Below are 27,182 nucleotides of genomic sequence, written 5' to 3' on the forward strand. Positions count from 1 at the left end.
GATCCAGGTTCAGAAGAGAAAGGGACCATCTCAAACATAGATAAGCCTTGTTCTGGTGGAGGGTACAGGATTTTTGGTGCATTGTCATTTTGATCTAATATACGGATAATGAATGTGGCATTGCTGCTTAGAGGTGGTGACCCATTATCTCTAGCAGTAACTTGTACTACAAACTCATTGTTTTATTCATAATCAAAAGACCTCTGAGCATAGAGAACTCCAGTCTCCATATTAATGGACAAATATGTAGATAATGGTAGATCTTCTGCTTTTGCATTATAAATTGAATATATTATTTTAGCATTGTGACCCGCATCAGGATCGGAAGCTTTTACACTGTATATTGAGGCTCCAGGTAAGTTGTTTTCTGACACATAAGGTACATAGGTTATTTTCAAAAACACTGGAGGATTGTCATTAGTATCAGATATCTCCAATATGATAGATCTTCTACTGGAAAGTGGAGGAGATCCTCTGTCAGTAGCTACAACAGTTATGTTGTATTTCAATATTTTTTCTCTGTCCATAGGTTTTGTAGTAACTATCTTATAGAATCTGTTAGATGACGGAATTAACTCAAATGGTACATTTTCTCCAATCTGACAGTCGACTTCGCCATTTTCACCAGAATCTTGATCATGAACCCTTATTACAGCAATCACTGTTCCAGGTTCTGAATCCTCCGGAATAGATGATGTTAATGAGGTTACGATTATCTCAGGAGCATTATCATTGTCATCTATCACTTCTATTAGCACCTTGGCATGGGCTAAAAGGCCTCCTCCATCTTTGGCTTGTACAGACAGTTCAAAGTTTTTTATCTTATCAAAATCAAAAGCTCTGTTTGTTTTAACTTCTCCATTTGTAGAGTTTATCGTAAACATACCTGTATGATGAATGTTTTCTGAGCTTTTACTAAATGAGTATGGGATCTGTGCATTGGTGCCTTCATCATTGTCTGTTGCCTCCACTAGAATAACAGTTGAGTTAATAGCACGTTTTTCATTGACACTGACTTTATACACATTTTGTGTAAATTTAGGAAGATTGTCATTGCCATCACCAATAATTATTTTCATTAGGGCTGTACCAGATCTAACTGGATTACCTCCATCGAATGCCATTAGAATTAATTCATGAATAGTTTGTGTCTCTCGATCTAAAGGTTTTTCAAATACAAGTTCTGGAAATGAACTCCCATCTTCTTTGGTTGTCTCAGAGAGTGAAAAATATTGGTTATCACTGAGCTTGTATGTCTGTATGCCATTAATACCAATATCTGGATCTTCTGCACTTTGTAAAGCAAATCTGGCTCATGGTTATGTAAATTCAATGATTTCTACAGTAATAATGTCATGAATAAAAACTGGAGCATTATCATTAATGTCCTGAATTTCTATTTTGATATTGAAAAAATAGAGAGGATTTTCAGCCATTGCATCTAAAATTAGAGAGCAGGTAGGGGCTGATCCACACAGGGTCTCTCTGTCTATCCTGTCCTTCACATACAGATTTCCATTACCTAGATTAACATAAAAATATTTCTCTGAAACCTGGGATACAATCTGCAGTTTTCTAGATGAGAGACTGGTAATATCTAATCCAAGGTCTTCTGCAATATTTGCTATCACAGAGTCTTTCCTCATTTCTTCTACAATAGAATAATGAATCTGACCAGAGACTGAATGATACAGCCAGGAAAATAAGAAGAAAAATGGTACTTGCCATCTGAGTCCTTTGTTTCTGTGTAAATTTCCCTCCATGTCAGGCATTCACAGCAATTAAATCTTCTCATATATATTATAAGGAAATATAATCCAGTTAGGTTTTTAAATTGTCCAGTCCAAGAAAATACCAGAAAATATTTTCTAATTTTGTCCAGAAGGAATCCAGAAGAAATCTGTGCCCTTTCTTGCAGACCTGTAGTGTGATTCAGTACAGAAACTAATGGATCCCCAGCTCTGTATGTTTTCTGGTCAAACAGCGGCGCTCTGAGGCTAAACTGTGGAACTGCAGTACTAAGGAAATATTTTCCTGTAAATGTAATGTAATTTCCAGTGTTCTGTATGCTGCATACTGCATCCCACAATAAATGTTTCATATATGTTGAAAAAACTTCAACAGCTTTATGGGTGAGAGTAAAAATATATTTGATAAAGTATTGAGATAACCTTGACAGTTAACCTTGTTTTACCTTTGAGAAAATGTTTATAATATTTTAAACTTATGTCATATATTGTATTTGAAAATAGGGCATTGATGACATTTATTAACCACAATTGTAAACTAACTGTATGTTCTCTTTTTAACAGTATTGAAGTAACAAAAATGTATTTTGGGTTTACCTATAAACAACTGATTGCAGCAAATTAAACTTCAATAAGCATCTGTCCCACTAATACAGTTTTGTTATTTATAATTGTATGCTACTCATTGTTACTTTAAATATATTGGGTATGAAATTCCAATTTGTCAACTCTTACCAAATTTATTTCACAAACTGTAAATATATTTATTTATATATATTTCATTTGTGATACGTTGCATGCAGAATGATTGCATTATTTGGGCTACATATTCAAAAGTGCTACACCTATCATTTCCAAATGAAATTTGGAAAAAAAAATCCTTCTAATTTAGGTAGAAACAAAACAAGTATAGACAAATATACGAATATATTGTTATATATACCATGATGGCCATTGAACAATTCTGAGTAATAAATACAGTGTTTAGATAATTCCATTATTAATATTTCTCTATAATAAAGCATAACGAAATACTATGATCAAGCAACAAATATTTACCCTAGAATTTCTTTCTATTCTACGGTTGTCTTCTAGGCATTAAACATGGAATAGAACATGAAAATTTGAAGAACAGGTAAGACTAACTTAGTTAATGATGTAAAAACCAAAAAAATAAGTGTCAAGAAAACTTAAGAACGTACAGGTTTTCACAATACATTCTGGCATAATCATTCAGGTCATTGAAGCTTTATTGACACACAACAAACACACAACTGAGAAAAAAGTTGATTTGGTAATTGACTGCATTAAATACTAATATGCAATTGTATTAAACTAATGATTGCTAAAAAAAAAAATTATATAACTAAAATACTATTAGGCATAAAAGCTAATGAACATATAAAAATTGCCAAGAACTATGAAACGATTGTGACTTGCATTAAATGGAAAACATAAATGATAAATTTTACTCTGTTTCACCAAAATTTGCAAAAGAAAAACCCATCAATGTCTAAAATAATATTTTACAGTCTAAAAGAACAGCAGCAAAACTTTAAATGAATTATGAATAATAAATAGCTAGGAAAAACAAATAATTGTCTACAGCAAATGTAAAATTGATTAATGTCTTCTTTGTGAGGATTTAATTATTGCCTTATCAAGGGATGCTTGAAAACCATATAGAAACCTTTCAAAATATGTAATACTTTAAGTAATATAATTAAATAATAAAAAATACTATCAAATCTTTAGCAAGTAAACAGCAATGAGCTGCAATCAATGTCCTAATGCAGGGGTGTCAAACTCTGGCCCGCGGGACAAATCTGGCCCCCAACGTCCTTTTTTTTGGCCCCCAAAGGAATCTGCATTGAAATTATGCTGCTACTACAATTCCCGGCATCACTTGCGTCTATAGACCAGGGGGCTCTATGCGTGGCCCCACATTGGACTGTTTTATAAACACAAATAATGCCGGGAATTTTAGTAGCAGGGCTATTTCAATGAAGAGGGAGTTTCAACGACAGGCCACTCATGAGATTTAGCTCCGCATTGGCCGTGTCCAGGATTTCTAGCACTCCCCCTCAGCTGCACTTTTCCTTGCTAATCCAAGGCATGAACTTGAATGGTTGGATTTTCATGGAAGAATGTTGTTATTATTATTGTTAGCCTGTGAAAAAAGGTTACCATTGAAATTTAACTCAGAAGGCTACAAATAAGGAAAAAAGGCAAATAACATTTAAAAAAAATTCTTTATGCCTCTTTTTCTATTATAAGTTTGTTCCAGATGTAATGTGAAGCAAAACCTCTTTGTTTCCACTAGAAAAGGTTTCATATCTAATGAGAAGGAAAATTTTCCTCAATTTGTTCAATAAATTTCAAGGTTGGCCCGCGACTTTGCCTAAGTTTTGAAATTTGGCCCTCTGTGTATTTGAGTTTGCCCCCGCCTGTCCTAAAGTCAAAACGGTGATCATTTTAATCTCGTTGAAATATCTACGATGAAATATTACCACTTCTACCACAACCATTCATATTGTCCCAGCAATTCAAGCTGACTCAAGACATAGATATACATTAGAAATTATTAAAATCACCATGATCACTTTGCTAAGGCAGACAATTTGGAATCCTTTTATTAAAATAGCCATTCCTGTATAAATAAGTAAAATCAACTGTACTGCACAGTAATTAATTTGGTAGGGAAAGGAACAACAATTAGCTAATAGTACAAAGTCAATTTAAAACATACAATGGAAGGTAAAAAGTAACAAGTGGTACCTGATGTGGTAATGGCATTGAAGAGTTGGAGCATAACAAACTCAGAAAGCCAAACTACTAATTGATTTAGATAAAATATCCTGTTTATTTAAATAGATGGATGACTCACCTGCTCAATATTCTGATTTGCCAATGGTTCTTTGCTAATTTCACTGCCAAGTCCCGATTCATCTGTGTCAATTAAATTTTCTACAGGGACATTTTGATTTGGTGGAACATAAGCAAATTCATTGTCTGTTGAATCTAGAGTCACACAGAAGTTATATGGGTAGGGGAGTGTTAAAGTCCCATCACTATACATGGACAGCACTCTGGGATCCATTGGAGGATACAAACTTGTACTAAAAGAAGTTGTTGGGGCTTTTGAAGCTCTGCACTTTGATATGATGAACACCATAATAGTTACAATAAATAACAAGGAAATTAGTGCTAAGGCAACCACTAAGTATAGCTGCAGATTTGAATCAGGATTTCCATCATTAGCATGAACATCAATTTTAGGAACTACCTGTTGAAAACTGTCTGCAATAACAAGACTTAGGGTGGTAGTAGCTGAGAGAGTTGGGAGTCCATTGTCGTTAACCATCACCACAACTTTATGATTTAGGATATCCTTTCCTTGAAAGACCCGTGATGTCCTGATTTCTCCAGTAATTTCATTGATGATAAAATAAAACGGTTCAGAGACTTGCATGAAATGATAAGACAGCCAAGAGTTATGTCCAGAGTCTTCATCCACTGCAACCACTTTTGTTATTATAGATCCAGGTTCAGAGGAAAAAGGGACCATCTCAAACATAGATAAACCATTTTCTGATGAAGGGTACAGGATTTTTGGTGCATTGTCATTTTTATCCACTATTCGGATAATCAATGTGGCATTGCTGCTTAGAGGTGGTGACCCATTATCTGTAGCAGTAACTTGTAATACAAACTCTTTGTTTTCTTCATAATCAAAAGACCTCTGAGCATAGAGAACTCCAGTCTCCATATTAATGGACATATAACTCAATATTGGCAGGTCTTTGGATTTTGTATTGAAAATTGAATACATTATTTTAGCATTATCACCAGCATCAGGATCTAAAGCACTCACATTGTATATTGAGGCTCCAGGTAAGTTGTTTTCTGACACATATGCAACAAAAGTGGATTTCATAAACACTGGAGGATTGTCATTAGTATCTGATATCTTCAGTATGATGGATCGTCTACTGGAAAGTGGAGGAGATCCTCTGTCAGTAGCTACAACAGTTATATTGTACTTAGAAACTTTTTCTCTGTCCATAGATTTTGTAGTAACTATTTTATAGAATCTATTTGAAGACAGAATTAACTCAAATGGTACCTTCTCTACAATCTGACAGTCAACTTCCCCATTTTCTCCAGAATCTTGATCATGAGCCCTTAGTATAGCAATCAGTGTTCCAGGTTCAGAATCTTCAGGAATAGATGAGGATAATGAGGTTATGATTATCTGAGGAGCATTATCATTCTCATCTATCACTTCTATTAGTACCTTGGCATGGGCGACAAGGCCTCCACCATCTTTGGCTTGTACAGATAATTCATAATTCTTAATCTTTTCAAAATCAAAATCTTTATTTGTTTTAATTTCTCCATTTGTAGAGTTGATGCTAAACATACCTGTATGATGAATGTTTTCTGAGCTTTTACTAAATGAGTATGTGATCTGTGCATTGGTGCCTTCATCTTTGTCTGTTGCCTCCACTATAATTACCGTGGAATTAATAGGAGCATTTTCATTGACACTGACTTTATACACATTTTGTGAAAACATAGGAACATTGTCATTGGCATCAGGAATATTTATTTTTATTATGGGTGTTCCAGATATAACTGGATTTCCTCCATCAATAGCTGTAAGAATAACTTCATGAATATTAAGTGGCTCTCGATCAAAAGGTTTTTCTACTAGGAGTTCTGGAAATATACTTCCATCTTCTCTATTTGTCTCGGAAAGTGTAAAATATTGATTTTCACTGAGCTTGTATATCTGAATCCTATTAATACCCATATCTGGATCTTCTGCACTGTCTAAAGCAAATCTCGCTCCTGGTAATGTAAATTCAAGAATTTCAACAGTAATTCTGTCATGCAAAAACACTGGAGCATTATCATTTACTTCATCAATCTCTATATTGATTATGAAATCATAAAAGGGATTTTGTACAAGTGAATCAAATAAAAGTGAACAGGTAGCTGCTGATCCACACAACATCTCTCTGTCTATCCTGTCCTTCACATACAGGTTTCCATTACCTAGATTCACATAAAAATATTTTTCTGAAACTGGGGATACAATCTGCAGTTTTCTAGATGAGAGCTGTTTAACATCTAATCCAAGATCTTCAGCAATATTTGAAATAACAGAATCTTTTCTCATTTCTTCTACAATGGAATAATGAATCTGACCAGAGACTGAATGACACAGATAGGGAAATAGTAAGAAAAATATTACTTGCCATTTCATTCCTTTGTATGTCTGTTGTTTTAGCTCAGGCATTTTCAGCATGTAATCTTCAAAATTACTTTAGGAAATATAATCCAGGGGTGTAAAAAGAAAGTATAATCTTGTTCAGTTCAAAAAACAACAATAAATGTTTAGTATTTTGTCTGTAAGGGATCCAGAAAATGGCTGTGTCCTTTCTTGAAGAGCTTGCAGTGTAACAATGTGTAAAACACTAGAGGATCACCAGTTCTGTACATTTCTTGGTAAAACAGCGGCGCTCTGAGGCCAAAGTGGGGAATAGCAACAGCAAGAAAAGTTCTTTAAAACTATTACTTTAAATAGTAATAAAAAATAATATTATTTCTAGTGTTGCGTTATGTATAAACACATTCCATAATTATAAACATACTGTAAATTGTAATGTTAAATTTATTTTGTATATATATATATATATATATATATATATATGTATATTTTTTTTTTTATTATTTGGTATAGACATGAAACAGAATTTGTTTTAAGGGGAAATTAAATATTTATCTTCAAAACTTTGTACTCTGTGCACCATATGATTTTTCCTTTTAAGTGTTTGATAATAATAAGGAAGGATATTTTAAAGTATAAGACATTTGATTGCAGAACTTACTAGCAAAAATAAATCTAAACTAAGGAACTGCAACATTTAATAAATAAATCCTTTTAATCAGGTTAGCATTAATCATCTCATTACTGTATATATAGTATATTATATTTACTTCATAAATAAATGGTATACTGAATTTTTAATGTTGTATGCTACAAAAATGTTAATGTAAATTATGAAACATTTCTTTAACTAAAATATATTACAACAATTAATCTCAGAAACGATTGATACATACTTAAGTAAGTAAATTAGTTTTTACATTCCAAACCTTAGGTGATTGGACAGAAAAAAAACAAAAGAAAATTAACACATTTTGCAGCAGTACATGCAAATTTCACAATGTTCGGTCCCTAAAATGAATCTTGAAGTGTAAATATTTTTTGATTTACCAGAAAGCGCTGAAAATATCCTGTTTTAAGATGACAACACAGTGTCCTACATAGACTGACATTTATACAAATCCAGATTTTAACTTTTTCAAAATAACTAATATTTGAAGCTCTCAATAATTTAATAACATTAGCTCTCATATTTAATTGATTGAAAGGCACATTCAAAAATATGTATACATACCTTATATCTTTTGGAAAGAACAACATCCTTAATGTTTTTGGCTACATAGAATGTTAGGAATGGTTTTCTTTGTAGCCAACTATGCTATAATTATATTGTTAAAAAGTAAAGGTGGAACAAGGCCAAAATTCTGCAACATTAAGTGGGAGGTAGTTACAAGGATAAAGTGTTTTTCAGTAACATTTTAAAAATTTGTTTGCTATATTCTTGATACCTTTATATTTCTTTTAATACTGTAATATAAATTGTATCAATTTATATTGTGTATTATTTTAATATCTTGTAACGTTAAAAGCTCAATAAAAACCATTGTAAAAGCACAAAAAAATAAATAAATAAATAACAGGCATAGGTAAGGTGAGATATAGAATTAAGAGTTAAGATGTGGGATGTTAAAACTATATGGTGAGTTACCATTTTGTATTTTAATGCACACACAATTGTAAACCAATATTGGTTATTGGTATAAAGCATCAGAGTATTGGTACACAGCATCAGAGTTAATGAAGTGGATAAGTACAACACATTTGTCATCACAACTATTACATTTATGAAATAAAAAAAAAATATTGCCGTGTCTGGATTTAAATTATCTCTGACCCAACCTAAACCTTCTAAGAATCATATTAGTCAATATCAGTTTTAATTATTGAGCAATTAAGAGTTGAAGTTTCATAAAGGGTTCTCTGAAAATTCATTTACCGTTTAAATGTCAGTATCTAATGGTAGTTCGACACATAATTTATTAATATTTTTAATGAAAAGGAATTATTTGTCCGGGCAAAAGAACAGTTAATAGGCTGCTATAAGGTGGTATCAGAAGTGAAGAGAGAAGATGTTTAATAGATGTTGTTAGGAAAGTCTTTGCAAGGGGCTGTATATGTGATGTGATGGAGAATTTGCAGTGAATAATGTCAAGAACTATTGAGCTTGGTAGGTATGTGGTATGACCCATGCAAATGTTTACCTAATAGGAATAAGATGAAAAACATCAGAACCTTATCGTATTGATATATGTTTGTAGATAGAACACATTAAAACGGATAGGAAATAGTGGCAGGCCCATACATGCAGGAAAATTATAATAAAATAAAAGTTTCTGAAATTATTGTCAGTTACAAAACTATATAAAACACATTGAAAGGTACACATGATTAAGACCATTTGACATAAAACAATAAACATTGATTCAATTAACTGAAAGGCATAGTGTGATAATATTATCAGAATATACAATTTAAGGAAGTGGGAGAAGAGTGTATCACATATCTCCTCACAATAATTCAAAATATGGAAAATATTTTTCAGTATAAAAATAGTATATGTAGTACAGAAAAACCTTACCTGGTTCAAATTTTTATTAGCCAATTGTTCTTTCAAATTTTCACTCCCAAGGCCTGAATTATCAGTATCGATTAGGTTTTCAACAGGAACATTTTGATTTTGTGGCACATACGTAAAGTCACCATCTATAGAATCCCAAGCCACACAGAAGTTATATGGGTAGGGAAGTGATAATGTTCCATCACTATACATTGAGAGAGCTCTGGGATCAACAGGAGGATACAAACTGGTGTTTAAAGATCCCAAGGTTGGTGGAGACTTTGAATCCTTGCACTTTGATATGAGGAACACCATTACAGTTATAATAAATAACACGGAAATCAGGGATAAAGCGACAACTAAGTACAGCTGGAGATTTGAATGGGAAGTGTCATCTTTAATTTCATTGGTAATTCTGGGAACAACCTGCTGAAAATCATCAGCAATGATTAGACTTAGGGTAGCAGTGGCTGAGAGACATGGGATTCCATTGTCTTTCACTATGACAACTACATTGTGATTAAGTACATCCTTTTCCTGAAAAACACGAGATGTTCTGATTTCTCCATTATGTTCATTAATTATGAAGTATACTGGTTCTGAGACTTGCATAAAATGATAAGACAGCCAAGCATTATGTCCAGAATCTTCATCCACTGCAACTACCTTTGTTATCAATGAGCCTTGCTCTGATGTAAAAGGGACCATCTCAAACACGTCTAAGTTATTTTCTGATGATGGGTACAAAATTTTTGGTGCATTGTCATTTTTGTCTACTATTCGAATAAGTAATGTAGCATTGCTGCTGAGAGATGGAGACCCTGAATCGGTAGCTGTTACCTGTATTAAAAATTCTTTGTGCTGCTCATAATCAAACGACCTTTGAGCATAGAGAACTCCAGTCTCTCTATTGATAGAGAGATAAGTAGACACTTGTTTATCTTCTGTATTTGTGTTAAGAATTGCAAAGACAATTTTAGCATTGTCTCCATCATCAGGATCAGAAGCTTGAACACTGTAAATTGAGGTTCCAGGTAAGTTGTTCTCTGGTATATAGGCCACATACGTAGACTTCATAAACAGTGGTGGATTGTCATTAATATCTGATATCTCCAGTGTGATGGTTCTTCTAGTAGAAAGTGTAGGAGATCCTCTGTCTGTAGCTACAATCGTAATATTATATTGAGATACTTTTTCTCTGTCCATGGCACTTCTGGTAACTATTTTGTAGAATCTGTTAGATGATAGGATTAACTCAAATGGAATCTGCTCTTCAATCTGACAGTCTACTTCCCCGTTTTCCCCAGAGTCTCGGTCACGCATTCTTATGACAGCAATCACTGTTCCAGTTGCTGAATCTTCAGCAATAGGAGATGATAATGAAGTGATTGATATCTCAGGAGCATTATCATTATCATCTAATACTTCTATTAATACTTTGGAATGAGCAACAAGGCCTCCACCATCTTTGGCTTGTACGGATAGTTCAAAAGTCTTTATCTTCTCAAAATCAATTTCTTTGTTTGTTGTAATGGCTCCATTTGTAGCATTGATACTAAACATACCTGTATGATGAATACTCTCCGAGGTTTTACTAAATGAATAAAAAATCTGTGCATTGGTGCCTTCATCTTTGTCTGTTGCCTCCACTGTAATTATGGTTGAGTTAATTGGGACATTTTCATTGATACTGACTTTATACAGTTCTTGAGAGAATATTGGAGCATTATCATTGGAATCTGTAATAATTACTTTAATCAGGGCTGTGCCAGTTCTAACAGGGTTTCCTCCATCCAGAGCATACAGAACCAATTCATGAATATTTTGCATCTCCCTGTCCAAAGGTTTCTCTAAAACAAGTTCTGGAAATTTACTTCCATCGGGTCTGGTCTTCTCACTCAGTGTAAAATGCAGATTATCACTGAGCTTGTATGCTTGCACTGAATTAATACCAATATCTGCATCTTCTGCAGTTTGTAAAGCAAATCTTACCCCAGGTGATGTATGTTCAATAATTTCAAGAAATATAGTGTCACGAAAAAACATTGGGCTGTTATCATTTAAATCCTTAATTTCTATATTCACACTGAAGAAATATAATGGATTTTCAACCATGATGTCAAATGTGAGAAAGCAGACATTTGCAGACCCACACAGTTTTTCTCTGTCTATTCTTTCTTTTATAAAGAGATTTCCATTGTTTATATTGACAAACAAATATTTCTGTGAAACATCAGAAACAATCTGCAGATTTCTAACTGAGAGCTGTTTAATGTCTATTCCAAGATCATCTGCAATATTTGCTATAACAGAGTCTTTTCTCATTTCTTCTACAATGGAATAATGAATTTGCCCAGAGACTGAATGACTCAGCCATACAAAGAAAAAGGGAAACATTACTTGCCATATAAATCCTTTGTAAGTCCATGCATGCTTCATTTCAGCCATTCCTCTGTAACCCAGACAGGAGGAGATTCTTACAAAATCCAGTTATTTTGATTCAAAGAAAAATGTTCAATTCAGGGTAAAGAGAATCCAGAAAATGGTTGTGCTTTTATATTCCAGATCTGCAGAATGTGTTATAATACCAAAGCATCTCCACTGCTATAATATTTTCTTTATGGTCTTATAGCGGCGCTCAGAGGCCAAAGTTAGGAACTGCATTTCTCAAGATATAGTTTACTTCTAAAAAATGTAATTTCAATTGTATGTTATCAAGTATAGTTTCTGTAATATTCTAATCCTAAAATGAATAGTTTGTATTTGATAATTTAAAAACTTAAAGACACAAAAAACATTCCAAAGCTTAAATCTCAAAACAAACTGATTCAACCAAATGTAATACTGGTAAATAATTACATTACAATTACAATTTATTGTATTTTTTTATACTACTATTTGGTCATTATCCCCTTACTTCCTGTCCTGGTGGCCATTTTTATGCAAATAAGTTTTAACCAAATGGATATACATACTATCCCCATATTACGCATGTTTTACAAAAATGTATTTACAAGATATATTTTTTACTTTTTTGACTATTTTATAGGGTACAATGTTACACACACAGTCCAATTTTTAAGGACCAATTTAAAATCTAGAACACATTTTAAATCAAAAACAAAATCTGAATATTATTAATGTTTAGACATCAATGCATTATAGTGCACTGTTATTAATTCTTATGCCTGCTATAAACAATATACCTCTCTATATATAAATATATGTACGTGTCTGTTAAAAGTAATCTTATTCTTTACCAAAAATGTTTATTATGCAAAAATGCAAAAGATAAAGATGCAATTCTTACAAAAGGAAAAGAAGAACTAGAAGCCTCATAGTGTGGTGGAGCTAAAAGGAACCTAAAAGCCCTACATTTAATTAGTGGATTCTTCTTAAAAAATGTGTTTGTTTTACTTTCCTCATGAATCTAAAAAATGAGGGTTAAATTTTCATAATAAATTCTGTTGTGTTTCTCACAACTGAGTGGATTAGGCTTTTCTGTTTCATTATTATTAAACAGCTTATCTGTGTCTGTTCATAAAACAAGTCATGGTATTTTTACATTGTTTTGATGATGGCCAAAAAGCCTGCTTACCTACCTGCTGTGTCCTACTTTGTTGGAATTTTGCATACTAGCAGGAAGTCTATTCTACCTTGTTGGATTAATTTACCTTGTTAACGTGTTATTATGGGCAGTAAACTCTACCCATGCTGGATTGTATGACTGCTCCATTATTATTTATTTATTTGATGATGTCAACAATTGCTTACTTTATAAATAATGACCAGACTGTTATTATATGTATATGTATATTATGTTCCATTAGGATACATACCTGTATGTAAATACTGCTTATATACTTTTTTAAAATATATTTAAATTATATATTTTTTTTTTTACTGTGGTGCCTCCAGTAAATGATAACATGTACTGATGGATTTGTACAAAAAATTCTGATACAGTGTACAAAAAATCCTGATGAAGCAGTTCTTAATATGAAACGCGTGGATTACTAACCCCTCCCCCCACAATTTCTTATGAATATAGAAAATCTCTTTTGGCTCCCCTATAAAGGGGCTTTTTTTGGCTTATACTGAGGTTAGTTGGGGTCAATTGTATTTGGTACAACAAATGTTTTTTATATATTTATATATTTTATTGATTTGAAATTTTAAACTTATGTAGGTTATACTTATGCCAGGGATCCAGAAAACAGACACTAAGGACACAGAGGTCACTGGAGACACAGAGAACACAGAAGACACTGGAAGCAAAAAAAGCACATGTCACTCAGGGATAACCACAGACAGACAGGAACACTGGAACAGTACAGGGAAGTTGACTGGGAACCAACAGACGAGAAAACGAGGAGGTGGACTGAGGAAACACTGGATTAAGCACCAGGTGAACAGGAACTAGCACAACAGAACTAGGGGCTCGGCACAATGGAGACACGTTGCACGAACACTGAGTGCAGTCTGTGAGCTAGCTAAATAGCCAGGGCTGATCAAGAGGCAATTTTTTGATTGGCGGCTTTTTTTTGATTCAGTGGATTAGATGGAATTGACAAAGCTTGGAAACAGATGCACGCCCAGCATCAGACCTGCCCGCATGAGCAGGAGAGGGGTGTCTGCGTTTTAGTAAGGAAGAGGTAAGTGTGACACGAATCTTAGATTCCTAATTTTTTTAAGAAGATATAAGTGAACTGCAAAACTGCATATACATTTTAAAATGTAATTAATTAGGCAAGAAAATATCATATATTCAATAATTTTCAATATCATAATTATTCCTATATAAAGTTGATTAGTGATAATGCAATTCTTCAATTTCTTTGAACAGAAAATGTATTTCCTATACAAAATAAGAAATAATATAGGTAGTATAATATAGATGGCTGTTTTAGGACACAAGACATGCCATAGACAGAAAAAAAAAACACTAACCATTCTAAATCTTTAGTACAGGTATATGATGGACAAAATAATAACTCCTAGGAGAGCTGCACAAGCTAGCATGAAACTCTTGATTGTTTAGCTCAAATAAATAGCTTTTTGAATTTTGTGTAGATCCCTCCTACACTGTATCAGGCTACAATACTGGCAAGACTGTTAATTTACTTGGCCTGATATATTAAAGCTCTGGAGAGGATAAACTTTTATTAATGAACCTTGATGATCCAAACAATCTGGAATTCTATGTAACAAATGTTCCAGGTTTGCTAGATCACCCAGGTTCACTGATGAAAGTGTATCCTCCCCAGTTGAGTCAGGTATTAGATCTTGATATAGCCTTAAAATATTCCATATACAACAATCTCTAATAAAAAAGCCTTGTCTGTCCTAATGAGTACAATACGTCACCTGGTAAAAATTGACCATTATGTATTAAAAAGTAAAGAATCAAGCAAAAAATGGCACAGTGGCACAGAATTGTTTGTTACAGAATACATAAATGTGACACACATTTATTTGCAAATACTATTAAGCTCAGAAAAGTACAGTACAAGAAGGAAAATGAACATATTAAATAACATAGAGTTGATGACCTACCTGTTCTAAACTGCTGGGGGCCAATGGTTCATTTACATTTTCATTTCCAAGTCCTGAATCATCCGTGTCAATTAAATTTTCTACAGGGACATTTTGATTTGGTGGAACATAAATAAAGTCATTGTCTGCTGAATCCAAAGTCACACAGAAGTTATATGGATAAGGGAGTGTTAAAGTCCCATCACTATACATGGACAGCGCTCTGGGATCCATTGGAGGATACAAACTTGTACTAAAAGAAGTTGTTGGGGGTTTTGAAGCTCTGCACTTTGATATGATAAACACCATAATAGTTACAATAAATAACAAAGAAATTAGTACTAAGGCAACCACTAAGTATAGCTGCAGATTTGAATCAGAATTTTCACCTTTATTGTGACTGTCAATTTTAGGAACTACTTGTTGAAAACTGTCTGCAATAACAAGGCTTAGGGTGGTAGTAGCTGAGAGAGAGGGGACTCCATTGTCCTTCACCATCACCACAACTTTATGATTCAGAATATCCTTTCCTTGAAAGACCCGTGATGTACTGATTTCTCCAGTAATTTCATTGATGATAAAATAAAACGGTTCAGAGACTTGCATGAAATGATAAGATAGCCAAGAGTTATGTCCAGAGTCTTCATCCACTGCAACCACCTTTGTTATTAAGGATCCAGGTTCAGAGGAGAAAGGGACCATCTCAAACATAGATAAACCATTATCTGGTGGAGGGTACAAGATTTTTGGTGCATTGTCATTTTTATCTACTATTCGGATAATCAATGTGGCATTGCTGCTTAGAGGTGGTGACCCATTATCTTTAGCAGTAACTTGTAAAACAAATTCCTTGTTTTCTTCATAATCAAAAGACCTCTGAGCATAGAGAACTCCAGTCTCTATATTAATGGAGAGGTAAGTGGCCATTGAGAGATCTTCTGTATTTGTATTGAAAATTGAATACATTATTTTAGCATTGTCACCAGCATCAGGATCTGAAGCTCTTACGCTGTATATTGAGGATCCAGGTAAGTTGTTTTCTGACACATATGCAACAAAAGTGGATTTTATAAATACTGGTGGATTGTCATTAGTATCTGATATCTCCAATATGATGGATCTTCTAGTAGAAAGTGGAGGAGATCCTCTGTCAGTAGCTATAATGGTTATGTTGTAGCTAGGTATTTTTTCTCTATCTACTGGCTTTCTAGTAACTATCTTATAAAATCTGTTAGATGACAGAATTAACTCAAATGGTACCTTCTCTGCAATCTGACAGTCGACTTCCCCATTTTCTCCAGAATCTTGATCATGAACCTTTATTACAGCAATCACTGTTCCAGGTTCAGAATCCTCAGGGATAGAAGATGATAATGAGGTTACGATTATCTGAGGAGCATTATCATTGTCATCTATCACTTCTATTAGGACCTTGGCATGGGCAACAAGGCCTCCTCCATCTTTGGCTTGTACAGATAATTCATATTTTATTAACTCCTCAAAATCTAATTTTTTTTTTGTTTTAATTTCACCACTTGTACAATGGATGCTAAACATACCTGTATGATTAATGCTTTCTGAGCTTTTACTAAATGAATATGTGATCTGTGCATTGGTGCCTTCATCTTTGTCTGTTGCCTCCACTATAATTACTGTTGAGTTAACAGGAGCATTTTCATTGACACTGACTTTATACACATTTTGTGCAAATACAGGGCCATTGTCATTTCCATCAGTAATAATTACATTAATTATTGCTGTGCCAGACCTAAGAGGATTTCCTCCATCATAGGCTATAAGAATCAGTTCATGAATACTTTGTGTCTCTCGATCTAAAGATTTTTCCAATACAAGTTCTCGAAATGAACTCCCATCGTCTCTGATTGTTTCAGACAGTGTAAAGTAATGATTATCACTGAGCTTATATGTCTGTATGGAATTAATACCAATATCTGGATCTTCTGCCCCTTGTACTGCAAATCTGTCTCCTGGATTTGTGAATTCAATATTTTCTACTCTAATAGTATCTGGAAAAAACACTGGAGCATTATCATTTATATCCTGAATTTCTATATGAACATTGAAAAAATAGAGAGGATTTTCAACCATGACATCAAATTTTAGAAAGCATGTAGTTGCTTTCCTACAGAGTGTTTCTCTGTCTATTCTGTCCTTCACATACAGATTTCCATTACCTAGATTCACATAAAAATATTTCTCAGAAACATGGGAAACAATCTGCAGTTTTCTAGATGAGAGATTGTTAATATCTAATCCAAGATCTTCTGCAATATTTGCTATAACAGAGTCTTTCCTCATTTCTTCTACAATGGAATAATGAATCTGACCAGAGACTGAATGACACAGCCAGGAAAATAAGAAGGAAAATATTACTTGCCATCTGATTCCTTTGTTTGTTAGCATTTTCAGCATTTACAGTAAATCTTCCCCAAAATCCTTTTGTGAAATATAATCCAGTGAAGAAATGGTGTACTATATTTCTCTGTCCAAGCAAAAACCAGAATATATTTTGTGTTGTGGTTATAGGATCCAGAAAAATGGCTGTATCTTTTCTTGCAGATCTGCAGTGTGTAACAATGTGGAATATGCTAGATCTCCACTTCTGTGCTTTTCTTGGTTATACAGCGGCGCTCTGAGGACAAATTGTGGAATTGCAGCATTGAGGGAATAACATTTATATAACAAGTACATTTTTATAATTTAAACATTTGTGTAAGTATGTATTATGCAAAAAGCCATGGCATATTCAAACACGTTTTGTTTGTTATAAACATACTTTATATGATGAGAAAATACTGTAGTTATAAAGAAGAGCAACACTGCAAACCCATAAATTACCTAATACTAAATGTATATAAATGTTTTTAAATGACTTCACATTGAGAATATCTTAAAACTGAGATATAAAAATATTTATCAAAATGTATATGTTTATATTTATGTTTTGGTTGAATGTAATATAGACTATATTATTAGTAATATAACTTTACGACACCTAATTACAATTACCAACTAATCCTGGCATTGAATTATTTCCTATTATTTGAAGCAATATGTCATTAACACATTTAACTAAAGATTTTGGAGATAAGCTTCCATCTACAATAATCCAGAATTCATCCAACTCTTCACATTTTTTAGTTCATTATTGCATAGGAATATGTTTCTAAACAAGTGAAAATGTATTTCAACAAACAGAGTGGTAAATCAGTCACTGGCATTTAGAATACATGCCATAACAACATTTATCTGCTGTAAATGTTTGATGAATGGTAGTTTTATTCCTATATACACAAGTATGGCCTGTGGTGTATATTTCAAATAGAGTAGAAAAAAAAGTAAATTTCCCAGCAATTCCAGTCAACTTTATTCACAAGCTAAATTTTAACAATGGGCTTGATTTACTAAACTATAATGCTGTAATATTTACCAGTCCTCATTATTTTTAGTCATGTGACTGATATTTTAAAGAAAAACTAAACTCAAAAGTAACTAACAAAAAAAATACACTTACCTTCCATCCAGAAGCGCAGTCGATAGGTCTGGAGGTCTCTTCCATCGATTCCCGCATCGTCCCAGTAACTGTCTCTGAGCGGCGCCTCTTCTTCCTGATTCTTCTTCCTACATCACCCGACACAGGCGCGAGATTGGGTGACATAGGTTGAAAAAAAAACTCATTATTTCTTTTTTCACGAAAAGGCTCCTTCTGCGCATGCCGGAGTTGATCGGGCATGTGCAGAAGGAGTACCCAAGAGCCTCCAGAGATGCGTGATGTAGGTATCCCATGAGGTTTTGCGATTGTGAATTGGAGGGTGCTGCACCCTTTTTTTTTTTTAAAGCCTAAACAAAAAGAATTTTTACCTTACATTAAAGGGTGGTCTACCCTTAGGTAGGCTTTAGGTTTAGGTACGCTGTAACTGTTATTACAAAAAAAAAATAACAAACAACCAAGCAACTAGCTTTTATGAAGTATTTTCAATATTGTGGGTATTTTAGCAAGCAACTTTAAAGTATGTATTTGTAGAAAAATAATAATTTTTGAAAATAAAACAAAAAGAAGATAACAAATATTGTAAGCTATGTAATATTGTTTTTATTTTGAATCCAATATATAAAAAGAACAATTATATAGATACAGATAAAAAGTATGTTGAGCTATGGTGCTTAACCACCTGGCCGGTAAACCCGACCTTGGTTCGGGGTAATAACACTTGCAAAAAGCGTTAAACCCGTACTTTTTTCAGGTGGTTAACAAAAGTTGTATTGTAATCCGATTGTCATACATTGTATGACAATCGGATTACAATTGTAAGAATATACTCACCCGGTCCCCGCAGCTCCTCTGGACACGTCCGTCCTCTTCTGTGTTCTCCCGGCGAGTCCAGTGCATGCGTCGGTGCGGGCGGGAGGCAGGGTGGTAAATTCAAATCACTTTTTGTATTGAACTCAATACAAAAAAGCTGTATTGAGTCCAAAACAAGGAAATCTTTATATAATATATATATAATTGTAATATATATATTATATAAGCTACTGTACATATACATTACATTATACACTATTTTTTTTTAAAGATTTTTTTTTTTTATGTTTTATAAAAAAAAATTTTATTAATAAATTTATAAAATTTTGGACATATTTCGGTGAGTTATGCGGTAATTCGTTGTAATTTGGTGAATTATAAGTAATTATTGAGTAATTTGATGAATTATAGCCTACAATCTAAAATACATTTCCTTGCAAAAAAATTAACACTTTTTGCATGGAAGTTTGGAAAGAATTAGAATACCCGGCGTTCGCGTACGGGTCCCTCAGCGATTCCTGATGATGTCCGTGCGTGCGCCCGTCGATGGGGGTCCTAGCGGGAAATTCAAATATTTTGTATTGGATTCAATACAAAGTCCTGTATCCAATCCAATACAAAAAAATAAAAAATATGCTTATGTGGTTTTGTCTGTAGGTATGTGACGTTGGACTCTGTTTTAAAATTTACCACACTAGGGAGGTGTTTTAGAAAAATATAATACTATACCGAATTACCGAATAGTATACCGAATTATTGTATTTTCAGTATTTTTGATTTATTTATGTATTCTTGTTTAAGCTGATTTCTGTGTTTTTTATTTAATTTTATTAAAGTAAGTATTACTTAAGTATTTAAGTAAATTTTTTTTTTTACATGATTGTGTGTTTCAAACTTTTTTTTATATTCATGATATCTACTAGACCCTTGTACCAATACTTTAAAAAAAAAAATGTTATGATTAGTAGTAAGATCCTTAAAAAATATATGCAGTACAAAGACCCTGCAACAAACTGCCTTCTTGTTTTTTAGTTCTTTTTTCCCCTCTGCTTAAATGACTAAAGACAAATACAATTTTTCTTAGCTTTGTGCTATAAAGACACAGGACAGGAAATGTAAGAGGACTGCCATTTGGCATTAGTATTTAAAACCTTTAAGTTCTCAAACCTAATTATGTTTATTGGGAGTAAAAACCACAAATAGTTGATGGAATTCCTTTCTTTTATAGTTAATAGCTAAATATCTTTTATTTTAAAAATGTTGGTATGATGCCAAAAAGTAATGGAAATTTCATACAAGTTTTTTATTTAATATTTTATTATTGTGTTGATAGTGTATACATGTGTAAAATCCTAACAATCTACTAAATGTTAATGTAACTTAAAACAAAATTTGGGAAAATTTGGGAAAGAGCCTACAATTTAAAATAAATAGAGAAGGTAGAATATGAGGAACAATATGATATTTGTAAACATTCCAGCAAAATTTGATTACAAAGCATACATACTGTTACTAAATAAGGCATTGCTATTGTAATGTTGCAATAGATACAAATATATTTATATATTTAGGAACTGTATATATATTCCTTCAAGCATAAGTCCACCATACTATTGCCTCTAGTAGATATAATCGATCAAGACATAGGAATAGGGTACATGACCAAACAGACAAATAAGGTAATCATACTAAATAAGTTTATCATACTCTACATACAACTACAAATCTTTGTTGCCATTATAATAAATAATAGCATATTATTCAGACTTAGATGTACTGTACTCTAAATAAATTGAAATTTTTTATGTCCCTGATTCATATTGATTTAACTGGTTCATTTATCCTCCCGGTAAAGTACTGATAAAGAACTAAAAAACTAAAGTACTAAAAAGAACTAAAAATATAGTTTTTTAACCCATTATTTTGTTCTCCACATTTACACAGATCAACATTTACATCATACATAACAAAGCAGGAACATATTTTGTTTTGTGTCAAACAAGCTGTCTTAACTGAAATAAAGAACTGAAAGACTTGCAGTTGCTTATTGCTACTTTTGATAATATTGACACTTGAGATATATATATCTCAAGCTCAGCTTTAAATACTAAAAGTGGAAAACACTTTAAAGTAGCACTTGGGGCAAAAACAGATGACCTTTTTATCCTCACTAAAAATAGTATCTACAGAAAATTGGTAATTTGGTAGAAATAACACAATCTTTTGGCAAACAGCCTGCTCGTCACTTGAAAAAAAAAGGTTTAAGCTGTATCAAAAAAGTTAAAATAGTGCTTTAATATATTTCCTAGTTGAGTCTGTAGTGTTGTGAAAGAGAACTGAGCAAAATTCACTGAAGTTTAGGAATGGAGCTATTTTCTGCAAAAGCTCAACTACCAGAATATTTGTCAAAACACTTTTCCTAAAGGACAGTACCACCATATATTACTAAATGTTTCCCCTTGTTGACATCTGCTCCAGCAGTTGAAGAAGGCTTATTAAAGATATACACTGCTACCAGAGTTAATTATCAGGCCATATGTTTTAATTCATTACTGCCACTCCAAACACGAAAGTTTCATGGACAAGCATTATCAGTTTTATTTTCTGTGAAAGCTTTGTCTTCAATTAAAGGGTTGAGAAATGTGTCTAGTTTCATTGTTTTTAGTATGCTGTTAAATATGAAAACAAAATGCTTGTGCATTCATGTGTCTGCATGTAAACGCTCTCATGTGTTAGGATTGTGAAGTTCTGTAATTGCTTTTGTCTACACAAGTCTGCACCATGGATCCAAAGAAGCCAGTCACACTGAAAAACCAAGCTTGAAAAAAATATTATTGTTTAGCCAGTATACTCAGAAGTCCCAACGTATATACTCCTCACACATTTCACCCAAGAATCAACTTAATCTTGATTTCATTGCAATCCAACGTGGCAGACATTCAAACACTACCAAGCAATTCAAACACAGACATTCAAACACTACCAAGAAGGAGATAGTATAGTACATTTTCCATTAGATAAAAAGTGACATTAGCAAGTAAATCCAAAACATAACAATAAATCTTGCTGAATTTTTTCTAAAAGCCAACCTTCTTTTAAATTTTTTGATAAAATTACTATTGGTTATATTATGGTTTTTTTTTTTTACCATTTGTTATAAGTAAGTTTTTCCTTCACATAATGTCTTGTAGACTTAGTAGGAAGTGAGAGAATAGTAAATTCATAATAAAGACCACATAGGTTATCACCCATAATATAATTATGGAACAATAAGGAGCCAATTGAAATAATGATAAATAACATTTTACCAGAAACAAAAAATTATGCAAAAATGCCTTTTTAACAGATTATTATTTGCTTCACATGAAAAGTATGAGTATTCCTAATTTTTTAATAGGTTAAACTTTTATTTGATATTTACCTGAACCCTTGCTACAAAGCAGCATATATTGGCATTATGTACAGGTAAAAAAAATAGGCGTTGTTTAAACATTAATATTTGTCAATATATAATTAAAAATTTTAAAATGTCTTCAGAAAAAGGTAAGTCCTACATAATTTTTATAAAAAGTAGTAGTAGCTTTTATCATTTTAAAAAGATGGCTGTAATTGTAAATCATTTTAATAGATGTTTAAATAGATGCTCATACTGGAAGACAAAGGTTTACTCATGAACGTGTATCTTCTCCAGACTTGGGGAGCTTTATTAAATTAGGCCCAAAAGCCCTCTAGTGAAAACTATTAAATAAATAATTTCAGGGCTTCTAAAACATAAAAAGAGCCGAAAGCATTATACATGTACAACATTTAACTATATTATACAATATTCAACTATAATAGGAATATTCCTATTTGAGATGAACTAAACGTAGTGGAAGTTTAGCCTAAATAATATTTTAATATAACAAAAATGTGTTACAGAAGTAAATTCTTAAATTTTCTATGTAAGACATATTGATTTGGTTTTTCTAAGATTCTAGCTTACACTGCCTGCATTATTAAGTTTGATCATAAACTTTTATTGCCAAAGGAAGCCATTAAGTTGACTTTGTTCACTCCTGCTTGGAGGCTGCTTGGTGTAATAATTGAAATTTGGAAACAAATGCTATTAAAAAATAAAATTAATAAGGACAATGACAATTTTATTTTTCAGACTTGATAACACACATATAATGTAATTTAAAATGTAATTTAGAATTCATAAGGTGATAATAATATCAGCATAATAACTTGCAAGAACTCAAATCAAGTCTCTCAAAGTTCCCCATAATTGCGACAAAGCCTTACGACATTGGTAAATTATATGTTGAACACAAAACGACTTACCTGGTCAATATTATTACCAGCCAAGAGTCCTTTGCAATTCTCAGGTCTGAGCCCTGAATCATCAGTGTCAATTAAATTTTCCACTGGGACATTTAGATTTGGTGGAACATATGTAAAGTCATTGTCTGCTGAATCCAAAGTCACACAGAAGTTATATGGGTAGGGGAGTGTTAAAGTCCCATCACTATACATGGAGAGTATTGGGTCCATTGGAGGATACAAACTTGAACTAAAAGAAGTTGTTGGGGGGTTTGAACTTTTACACTTTGATATGATAAACACTATAATAGTTACAATAAATAAAAGGGAAATCAATGCTAAGGCAACCACTAGGTATAGCTGCAGATTTGAATCTGGATTTCTATCATTAGCATGAGTGTCAATTTTAGGAACTATTTGTTGAAAACTGTCTGCAACAACAAGACATAGGGTGGTAGTAGCTGAGAGAGAGGGGACACCATTGTCTTTCACCATCACCACAACTTTATGATTCAGAATATCTTTTCCTTGAAAGACCCGTGATGTCCTGATTTCTCCAGTAATTTCATTGATGATAAAATAAAATGGTTCAGAGACTTGCATGAAATGATAAGACAACCAAGAGTTATGTCCAGAGTCTTTATCCACTGCAACCACCTTTGTTATTAAAGATCCAGGTTCAGAGGAGAAAGGGACCATCTCAAACATAGCTGAGCCTTGTTCTGGTGAAGGGTACAGGATTTTTGGTGCATTGTCATTTTGATCTATTATCCGGATAATCAATGTGACATTGGTGTTTAGAGGTGGTGACCCATTATCTCTAGCAGTAACTTGTAAAACAAACTCCTTGTTTTCTTCATAATCAAAAGACCTCTGAGCATAGAGAACCCCTGTTTCTCTATTAATGGACATATATGTGGATATTTGAAGATCTTCTATATTGGTATTGCCAATGGAATATATTACTTTAGAATTGTCACCAGTATCAGGATCTGAAGCTTTTACACCGTATATTGAGGCACCTGGTAAGTTGTTTTCTGCCACATATGCAACAAAAGCAGATTTCATAAAAACTGGTGGATTGTCATTAATATCTGATATCTCCAATATCATGGTTCTACTACTGGAAAGTGGAGGAGATCCCCGGTCAGAAGCTTCAATTGTTATGTTGTAATTAGAAATTGTTTCTCTATCCATTGCGTTGGTAGTAACTATCTTATAGAATCTATTTGATGACAGAATTAATTCAAATGGTACCTTCCCTACAATCTGACAGTCAACTTCCCCATTTTCCCCAGAATCTTGATCATGAACCCTTATAATAGCAATCTCTGTTCCAGGTTTAGAATCCTCAGGAATAGATGAAGATAATGAGGTAATAGTTATCTCAGGAGCATTATCATTGTCATCTATCACTTCTATTAGTACCTTGGCATGGGCGACAAGGCCTCCTCCATCTTTGGCTTGTAAAGATAATTCATAATTCTTTATCTTCTCAAAATCAAAATTTTTGTTTGTTTTAATTTCCCCATTGGTAGAGTTAATATTAAACATACCTGTATGATGAATGTTTTCTGAGCTTTTACTAAATGAGTATGTGATCTGTGCATTGGTGCCTTCATCTTTGTCTGTTGCCTCCACTATAATTACAGTGGAATTAATAGGAGCATTTTCATTGACACTGACTTTATATACATTTTGTGCAAACATAGGAACATTGTCATTGGCATCAGTAATAGTTATTTTAATTAAGGTTGTCCCAGATTTAACAGGATTTCCTCCATCTATAGCTGTAAGAATGAATTCATGAATATTAAGTGTCTCACGATCCAAAGCTTTTTCTAAAATCAGTTCTGGAAATATACTTCCATCTTCTCTATTTGTCTCAGAAAGAGTAAAATATTGATTTTCACTGAGCTTGTATTTCTGAATAGAATTAATACCAATATCTGGATCTTCTGCACTCTCTAAAGCAAATCTTGCTCCTGGTAATGTGAATTCAATAATTTCAACAGTAATTGTGTCATGGAAAAACACTGGAGCATTATCATTTAGATCTTTAATGTCTATATTGATGCTGAAAACATAAAAGGGATTTTGAACAATTGCATCAAATATAAGTGAACAGGTAGCTGCTGATCCACACAACATCTCTCTGTCTATCCTGTCCTTCACATACAGGTTTCCATTAGCTAGATTCACATAAAAATATTTTTCTGAAACATGGGACACAATCTGCAGTTTTCTAGATGAGAGCTGTTTAACATCTAATCCAAGATCTTCAGCAATATTTGATATAACAGAATCTTTTCCCATTTCTTCTACAATAGAATATTGAATCTGATCAGAGACTGAATGACACAGATAAGGAAATAGGAAGAAAAATATTACTTGCCATTTTATTCCTTTGTATGTCTGTTCTTTTAGCTCAGGCATTTTCAGCATGTAATGTTCTTCAAAATGTTTTTAGGAAATATAATCCAGGGGTGTAAAAAAAGTATAAATTGTTCAGTCCAAATAATAACAATAAATGTTCAGTATTTTGTCTGTAAGGGATCCAGAAAATGGCTGTGTCCTTTCTTGAAGAGCCTGCAGTGTAACAGTGTGTAAAACACTAGAGGATCACCAGTTCTGTACATTTCTTGGTAAAACAGCGGCGCTCTGAGGCCAAAGTGGGGAAATGCAGCAGCAAGAAAAGTTCTTTAAAACTATTACTTTTCAACAATTTATATATATTTATAGTGTTGTATTATGTATGGGCACATGGCGGATTGAATGCTCAATTTTGTATGTAATAAAAACAATGTAAATTATGAAAAAAAACCCCTTATGTAAATATAAAATAGAGCAATGCTGCAAAGTAACAATTTATTTTATAAGTACTGATGTAGTTAAATGTTTTTTTATTTTCTAGGGCAAATTAAATTGTTTATGTTTAAAACTTGAATGCATAATATTTGATTTCTCTATTTAAACTTTTGATGAAAGTAAGGCAGCATATTATTTAATATATTCTAAACATGAGACATTTGATTACAAAATTTACTAAGTAGAGCAAAAATAAAGAAATTCAACACTTAAGAAATAATTGCTTTTTGCTTTACTATATATATATATATTTATGTATTCATAAACAAATTAAACATGGCATATTAAACTTTATATTATGTATATTTTATATATGGTGAAATGTTTTCTTAACTTTAATACAGAACAACAATTGTTATTCCTTTAAAGAAGCTGCAAGTACAAACAAATATTATCTATATCTGCTGGTCCACCAGAAAAGCATTACATTCTTAATTTCCTGTTGTGATATTCACAATAATCAAGTTTTGGTGATTTTTATCACATTGGTTTTATTATAGCCATAGAAATGATGCTTTAATTCTATCTAATTTAATTTTACAAAACTGTCATTAAACATTGTGTTTAAGTTACTTTTGATATACCGTATTTTTCGGACCATAAGACGCA

At 32.8% G+C, this 27,182-nt stretch overlaps 1 long non-coding RNA gene across 1 annotated transcript in view; it reads right to left on the reverse strand.

Moving 5' to 3' along the window:
- The window catches only part of LOC140323516 (uncharacterized), a 139,146-nt gene that overhangs the window by 65,966 nt on the left and 45,998 nt on the right, over positions 1 to 27,182 (reverse strand). The gene's annotated exons all lie outside the window — the stretch shown is intronic.

Source organism: Pyxicephalus adspersus, chromosome 2, assembly GCF_032062135.1.
Source record: "Pyxicephalus adspersus chromosome 2, UCB_Pads_2.0, whole genome shotgun sequence".
Classification (NCBI taxonomy): Eukaryota; Metazoa; Chordata; class Amphibia; order Anura; family Pyxicephalidae; genus Pyxicephalus; species Pyxicephalus adspersus.